Here is a 7,635-nt window from a genome sequence, read left to right as displayed (position 1 = left end):
CTATGGTTCATTGGAGCGCATGGCATCGAGGGGCCCTCGCGATGCTGGGATGGTGGCTCACCGCGGGCGGGCATGGCCACGGCAGTGTCATGGCGATGTTCGGCGCTAGGGTTTGTGGTTCCGTTGGGATGGGGCCGGTCCATTGCTTGTGCGGTGCACGTGTCCGTGAGCCGGTGGTGGCTCAGGCCTCTACATTCCATGGTACAGAACGCCATGGCCGGCGAGAATGGGCGGGGCTGGTAAAGAGGCATGGCGACGCTCACCGATGGATGTGGTTGAGGACGTAGTCGTGGACGCGCTGTCATCGCGGTGAAGCGGAGACATCACGTGGCGAGGCCGTGTTAGAGCGGCGACGTCATGGAACAAGCTCGCGGTTCAAGGCTTCGAGCGTCACGGCTCCGGTGGTGTGGCACTAGGTGGAAGAAAGCAATGGCACAACTCTGCTATTCTGGTAGACGAGGACGACGGCAAGGCGAAGGCAGGGCGAACACAGCGGCGTGGCTTGGAGTCGTGGTAGTCACGATGAGGACGAAGTGGTGGACATCGAGAAGGCGGAGGCACGGCATGAATGCAGAGCGTGGATCTTCGGCTCGGTGGCGCAGTGCGTCGCGTTGAGTGCCTCCGTGGCGAGCTCGAAGCAGCGGTGCGTGGCTCCGGTGGAGAGCGGGGTCGTGGCCGTGGCGACGGTTGTGGAGAGCGGCGGCGCACTGGAGGAGGAAGAAAGGAATGGTGGCGGCTTGGAGGAAGAAGAAGAGGGGCAGCGGTGGCTCGGCTATTTATGCTCATGGGCTAGGGCAGCCAGGGGTCGCGGACGGTGGTGATTCTCGGGGTCCATGCTCCCTGGCCACATGGCACGCGTCGAGCAGGGGGGGGTGCAGAGTGAGCCGAGGGCACGGGGCATGGCATTGCGCGCATGCCAGCTCGCAGCGGGCGAGCGGTGGCGGCATGGGAGTGGGGTCGTGGCGTGCTCTGCCTAGGGTTTTGGAGGGGTGGCTTGGCAAGGAGAGGGGGGCTCCGTGAAAGAGGGCAGCCGCAAGGGGGCAGCTGGGCCAACCTTGCTGGGCCGCTTGGCCGTGCACGCGCGAGCAGGCCTAGCGGGGATGTTGGGCAGGCTTGGCCCGCAAACGTCGGGGAGTGCTGGGCCAAGTAGGCCGTGCGGGTGAGGACGTGAGCAGGCCGGTAGGTTGGAGAGTTGGGCCGTATATGGTGCTTGAGCTGGTTTGGCCATTTCCTTTTTCTCCTCCCTGTTCTATTCCTTTCTATTTCTATTTTCTACCTTCTAAATAAACCAAGGGCTTCTATGTGGGGTCCAGTCAAGGGTTGGCAATTTACGGGCATTGAGTTGATAAATATAGTTGGTTGACTATAGAAATTAGGTCAAGGGGTTCGAAACTAAGGAGATGAATTGAGAGAGAGAGGTAGAAGGATTCATGAGAGATTCCAGAAGGAGTCAAAAGGATTTGCTACGGACTTGTGCTCTCCAACACAAAACCCTAAACCAAATAAGGAACTCTGGCAAGCTCCTACAAGCATCACTATATGTATGCAATAATTTATTTATAAATTGTTCTTTGTTTGACCTAGCATCTACATGCTTCACATATTGCAGGAAAATTTTTAAAAAGTTCATATTTTTGGCTTCTCCAAAAACCCGGGTTGTTACACTAATGACTGTACACTCTAAATAGAAAATATAGAGCAGGCCGAGGTGATCAAACATCATTTTTGGCCCAAGGTTTGATTCGGCCCAGAAGTGGCCCAAATCAGCTCCCCACCTTGTCCACACTGGTGCCCGCCACCTGTTCGACAGCTTACCGATGTGGTCGCCGTGCATGGACGCCGCGCGCCTCCGCTGTTGCCGCGTGCCCTGCCTCTCTGTCGCGCCCCTGCTCGTTCAACTGAGTGCCTGAGCTGCCTAGCACTCACTCGCCTCCCCACTCTCCCTCCCTCGCTCTCTGGTGCCGCGTGCGCGCTCTGAGACGCGGCCGCCATGGATGCCGCCGTGAGCTCGAGCTTGGCCGCCGTTGTTCTTCCACCTCCGAGCGCCTGGCAGCCCTGCATCCACCGCCCCTCCTCGGCCTTCCTTTGTCGCCGTAGTGCGTGGCTACCGCGGACACCTATGTGTGCGGCCAAGCTAAACCAGCCCGCCTCCAGCCGAATTGAGTAGCCCCACGAGTGTGCGCAGGCCCCTGGGTGCTCACCGCTGCTTCTGGATCTTGCTAGCCAAGCCGGCCAACCCCGCAGCTGTTGCCGCCGGTGAGGCTACCACGGCCGTCGCTGGCTCACATGGATGGCCCTCCATCGGCAGTCTTTGTCCAAGTTTGGAACTCCTACAGGTGCTTCTAGGCGCGTTGATGCCCCGGAACCCCTACTTCGTCGCCGACGAGCACCAGGGCGGCCGGAACAGCGAGCTCCGGCGAACTGCTCTGTTTCCGGCCGAGTGAAATGGTGGAAGGACCACGCACATGAATGTGACATTCTCCAGGGGGTTAAGTGAAGAATCAGTGACTCTTATGAATAGTGCACTAAAGGATCTGTTTGTTCGGGTTTAATTTCTGTAAACTGTAGGGTTTCCGATGCAAGTTTACATTCCTTTTCATTTGATTTTTACAGATTTGAATGATGAACTTTGAAAATTTGTATTAATTAGTAGAAAAATCATAAAATAACAAATGTGGACTTTTTGGAATCCTTGTGAAATTATCTATACAGTAGATCTATAATATGGCATGTTTTAGTTTAAATATATTGCTGTAAACATAGATTTATGCAGTTAGGTTTTTAATATTAGTTGTGTCTTGTCTTTTTTTTATAACTACAGTTGTTGTGCTCAAATAAATGTGACATTTTTATGAAGTGCTACTAAGGTGATGGTTGATGTCTGGTAAAAATTTCAGAAGTTTAGGTTTGATGGTTTAAGAGTTATAAAAATAACAAATGCCATGTGTTGCTTTGCTCCTATTCTGAATAGGTCTGCATGTTTGAATTAATTGGATCAGTTAAGTTATGAATAATGACTTGATGACAATACATGAGTTGTAGTACTTTTCATAAGCTTTTCAAAAAGTTAAATATCATGATTTTTGGTTAAGTAGATCTTGAGTTATAGTTGCCTAAATCTCTATGGCTGTTTCTGCCCAAACCCAGACAGGTTTCATTTTTCCTACTGTGGGGCCTTCTTAATTGTAGAATTAGATTTAGGTGTTTGTAACAAAGTTGTTTATAATTTGTTGAGCTTTCTAAAAAGTCCAGAACCACATTTATTGGACATGCATAACTTCAGTTATAGCTGTTTAAAGTGGCATGTCATTTTCTATCCATATTTTAGACAGAGATGCATTCATTGGATTAATTGACCTTGTTATATGAAGAATCATCTTAAGATAATAATAAGAAAGTTGTAGATAACTCACCTAATTAAGTTAACTTGTTAGTTGCAGGTGCTAGGCCCTTAACTGAAGATGAGCAATTGTATATTAGGTTGTCTAAACTTGGTAAGTTAAAGTGATTTGAATAGAACTTATGTAAACTAATATGCCATGCTTGATGTACTTGCTATCTCGATGTTTGGTTTGATGTGAATAGCTTGCTCTCTAAGTACTCATGTCATGTGGTGTAGTCTTGTGCTTGTCTTCAATGTTTCAGGTGATGCATCTTTTATTACCATTCCCCGCATTCATACACTTGCATCATGCATCTCAATTAGGTCCGCTAGATGAACCACGTGCCGGATGGGATGTTGGAGCCGAACCCGAGGAAGGTGCATGGTGAACCTATCCCGAAGATGGAAGGACTTAGCGAGTGTCATCTAACAAACACTGACCTAGTGATGGATTCTAGGCAAGCCCTGGAGCATTCTAAGTCTCCCATATTTTTACAAATATCTTGAGTATCTTTTATTGTTAATGATGCATTAAGTATAGAAATTGGTTGGAACCAATTGTTGCATTATATCCTTACCTTGTCCAGATAAAATCCTATGAATCCTAATTAAGTGTAGGATCGAATGATGCTTAGCTATGCTTAGACCGGTAGAAGTCGGGTGATTTCCTGTCACCTGCGAGATGTAGGATGAGCTCTGATCACGGTTGGCTATATTTGCTATCATGGAAAAGAACTATGTGTTAATAATGAAAAAAGACCGGGCGGGATGATGGTAGTGCAGCAACAAGGCATGGAGGTCTTGGGTGTGAATCTATCCCCGTCTGTGTCGTTTAAGGACCGATGCGTTGTATGTCCTCATGTCATGTTGAACGCATGCCTATCACTTAGTTGGCCGGATAACTCATTCCGACCGTGAAGCCGAGTAGCTCAACTTAGGCTGGAAGACCGAGAAGTGAAAGTGCGCACCCTAGCGGTAGTAAGGATGTGCGGGGAGCTATTGGCGTAAGTCCGAGGTGAGATTGACCACCTGGCAGAGTGGACTCCCTGAGGGTGCGGCGCTGCTCGGAGCCACGATTCTTGAGTTGTACCAAAGGTGACCCGAGGAAACCATTGATCAGGTGGATTGGGTGAGTGTTAGGAATACCCCTCCAGCTGGATAGGAATCGATTCGAATCGCCGTCTCTCCCGAATAGTGAGAACTTGACTGAGCAGCGGCAATGTAGATTCACTAAATTTAAAGATATGGTTAAATGATGATGATTATGATAATGAGCCATGAAATACCTGATATGGTTATTATTGTTTGCAACTTAATTAAGTGATTGATTAGTACAGGTGCTAATATAGATGGTAGGTAATGGCTAAAACTCACTGCTAGTATACGTGGATAATGCTAATGATTACTCAAGCTTTTATGCAAAAAGGTTGTCCAGCTAGATCCACTGATAAAGCCTTGCATAATCCTTGGCGTCACTTTATTTCTAGTTTATGACGGGTAAGTCTAGCTGAGTACATTTGAGTACTCAGGGTTTATCCCACCATGTTGCAGGTGTAGTTCTTGGCCTACTGAAGATGGTGGCTAACCGCCGATGGGCTCGGTGATTCTATATTACTTCTCATCTATATGCTTTTGTCTATGGATGTCACTTATGCTAGCAATGTATTTGGAATATGTATTAATGTAATCTTTTGAAGGCTATGTTGTTTTCACTAATCGGTTTTGAAACCCAAACTTGTACTATTATTTGTGAATCCATTTGTAATATTATTTCCACTGCAACCCTGAGTATGTGAGGTGTATTTGCTTAATCACACGATCTTGGTTGTGATGTTGATTTACCGAGGTCCTTCGTGACACTCGGCGGACTACCGGGTTTATATAAGTGAAAGTATGTGTGTGTCAACGTGTTAGTGGGGACAGCCGTACTTGATCTTATATAAATTGGGCGGTTCTGTCATAGCTGGTATCAGAGCAAGATTAAGCATAATACTGTCATGTACATTGTTTTAAAAACAAAGTTTTGGTTTTAAAAAGCCTGTTTTGACTAAAGCTTTAGCTACAGGCAAATTTGTTAAAACTAATTTGCAAAACTATGCTAGCGACATCCTCCTTTATGCCCAGTTAAGGACTATTAGGTGGCTATCTAAGTACTAACATGGGGGTTTTTACTTTCGTCATCCATACGGCGTGCTATTGTTTGGATGCCATTCGCTTGGGTGGTAATGTATGGATCAATTGCCTCTACGCCTAGGTAAGTGTGAGTTGTGAGAGCATGACCGTTCAACTGTCGGTCTAGGGGAGAGTTACCTGTGGTTACTGGAATATTTACATGTTACACACATGTATATATGAAGGTACTTAATTGTGGGTATATCTGTTGGGTAGCTATGGATATCGAAGTATATACATCTGGGGATGTATATATGGAGAGTATCTTAGTTTACTGCTTTTATTGTGTGCTCATTTATCTCTTGTGGGGATGGGCTGCAATGAATTTGCCTGCAGGTACGCTAACCACGAATGCGTAGATTGAATGTAGCTGATGACTAGCTATATATCAAGAGAGTACATGTTATGCCACCGACATAGAACGTGATTGCCGCCTTAGGCTGGCAATTTCGTGAGGACGAATAGGACGAGCATGCATCATGATTGTGCTTGTGCATAAATATGCTTCCCTCACCTTGTTCTAATACTAAGTAACTTGTGATCAATGTGATGTTACTATCTTCTCTGTGTGAAGCTAGCCAAAATGCCTTGTCCCATGCTGCTTGAACAGCTATGCTTGAAGATAGTGTGCGATTAGTTTCGCCTTGTATGTTGCTTCCAAAGGAAATAAAAGATAACAGTACCTTACCACTAGGTTCGCATGTTTATGTGTAGTGGTGTTGCTGTAGGTGTGGATGCTTGTTATCTAGGTAGTGCCGTAGTTGTCACCTTTTTGTCCTCGGTAAGCATACGAGTATTGAAGAGCGCTATCCTAGAACAACGCCCAAGTTTTGATAATCTCAAGGTTGTCATTTCCAATTAAGTTCTCTCTTAGGAGCCTGAGCTTATACACGTGGTTTCTAGCCCTTGAACATTGCATTTTGAAGACCTATATCCATGCCTTTGATTGACCTTAGGCCCAAGCTTAGTTCCCTTGAATGCTTGCATGCGTAGTGGTTGCCCCGCTCCTATGTGGAAGGACCTTGCTCAGAAGATCCTTGTTGGACCTCATTGTTCCTTCTTTTACAGATGATCTTGTGCAACGCTAATCGCTATCTATCCTGGCTTTGGAACATTTTCCTCACAGATCATGTCATTCCTTTATCCACTGAATCCCTAGTTAGTGCATTGGCCCTGTCCCTCGAATCTCGTTTGTTTTGTCTCCAACTCTTTCAAGTTTCTAGATGTTTATCAGTCTTGATCTCATGTTGCTGCTCGGCAAGACCAAATCTCACATTAATCTTTATCTAGTAATCATCTTGGTGGACACAAGGCATATCTGGAATTTGGGCAAGAGTCCCCTATTCAGTTGTCTTCGGCAATTAAGCTATGTTCTCTTGCGCTATGTTTTGATATTTGGATCACCTCCTTGTTGACTCCTAACCTTGTGACTACCATTGTTTGCTATCCCTCCTTCTCATGGTGCTTGCTCCTATGCAACCAAAATTGTGCCATGTGAAAATTCTTGTGGGTTGTAGGTTTAGTAATGGTGCCATGATTAGCGATCTATGGTGCTGCGACGAAACCGAGAGCCTCCTATGGGTGCACACACAAGGCTATGCTGCTCGGCAAGCGCTGGTATCAAGGTTTCTAGTCATGATCCATTGCAGAACTACACCAATGTGTTATTTTCACATGAGTTCTTCCTTGATTATCTCTCCTTATCATGTCAAGAGATCTATATGTCGAACCAGATGCAATAGGACTCCCTTTTGAAGTAGTCCAAAGGATAACCTTTAAAGAACAGGTCACTGATAGGAACATAAACAGACTACAAGAGATGGTAGATGAGTGACTCTACTTGACTATCCCTGTAATGACATCGGTCATTTAGTGAGCAACTTATGTCATTACCGTTGGATCAAAAGGGTGCACCATACTTAAAGTTGGACAAGTTATCAATTGGAAGATAAATGGACTAGGATATTATGTGCTGTAGTAGGTCATCGGGTGCTCATGAACCTCCCATTCAAGTTCTTGATCTGTAGTGCATGATGGTCATACAGTTGAAATCAACCATCTCTAGTGTGACTCCTTATCTA

This window comes from Miscanthus floridulus, chromosome 5 (genome assembly GCF_019320115.1).
Source record: "Miscanthus floridulus cultivar M001 chromosome 5, ASM1932011v1, whole genome shotgun sequence".
Lineage (NCBI taxonomy): Eukaryota > Viridiplantae > Streptophyta > Magnoliopsida > Poales > Poaceae > Miscanthus > Miscanthus floridulus.
This window is presented reverse-complemented; position numbering follows the sequence as displayed.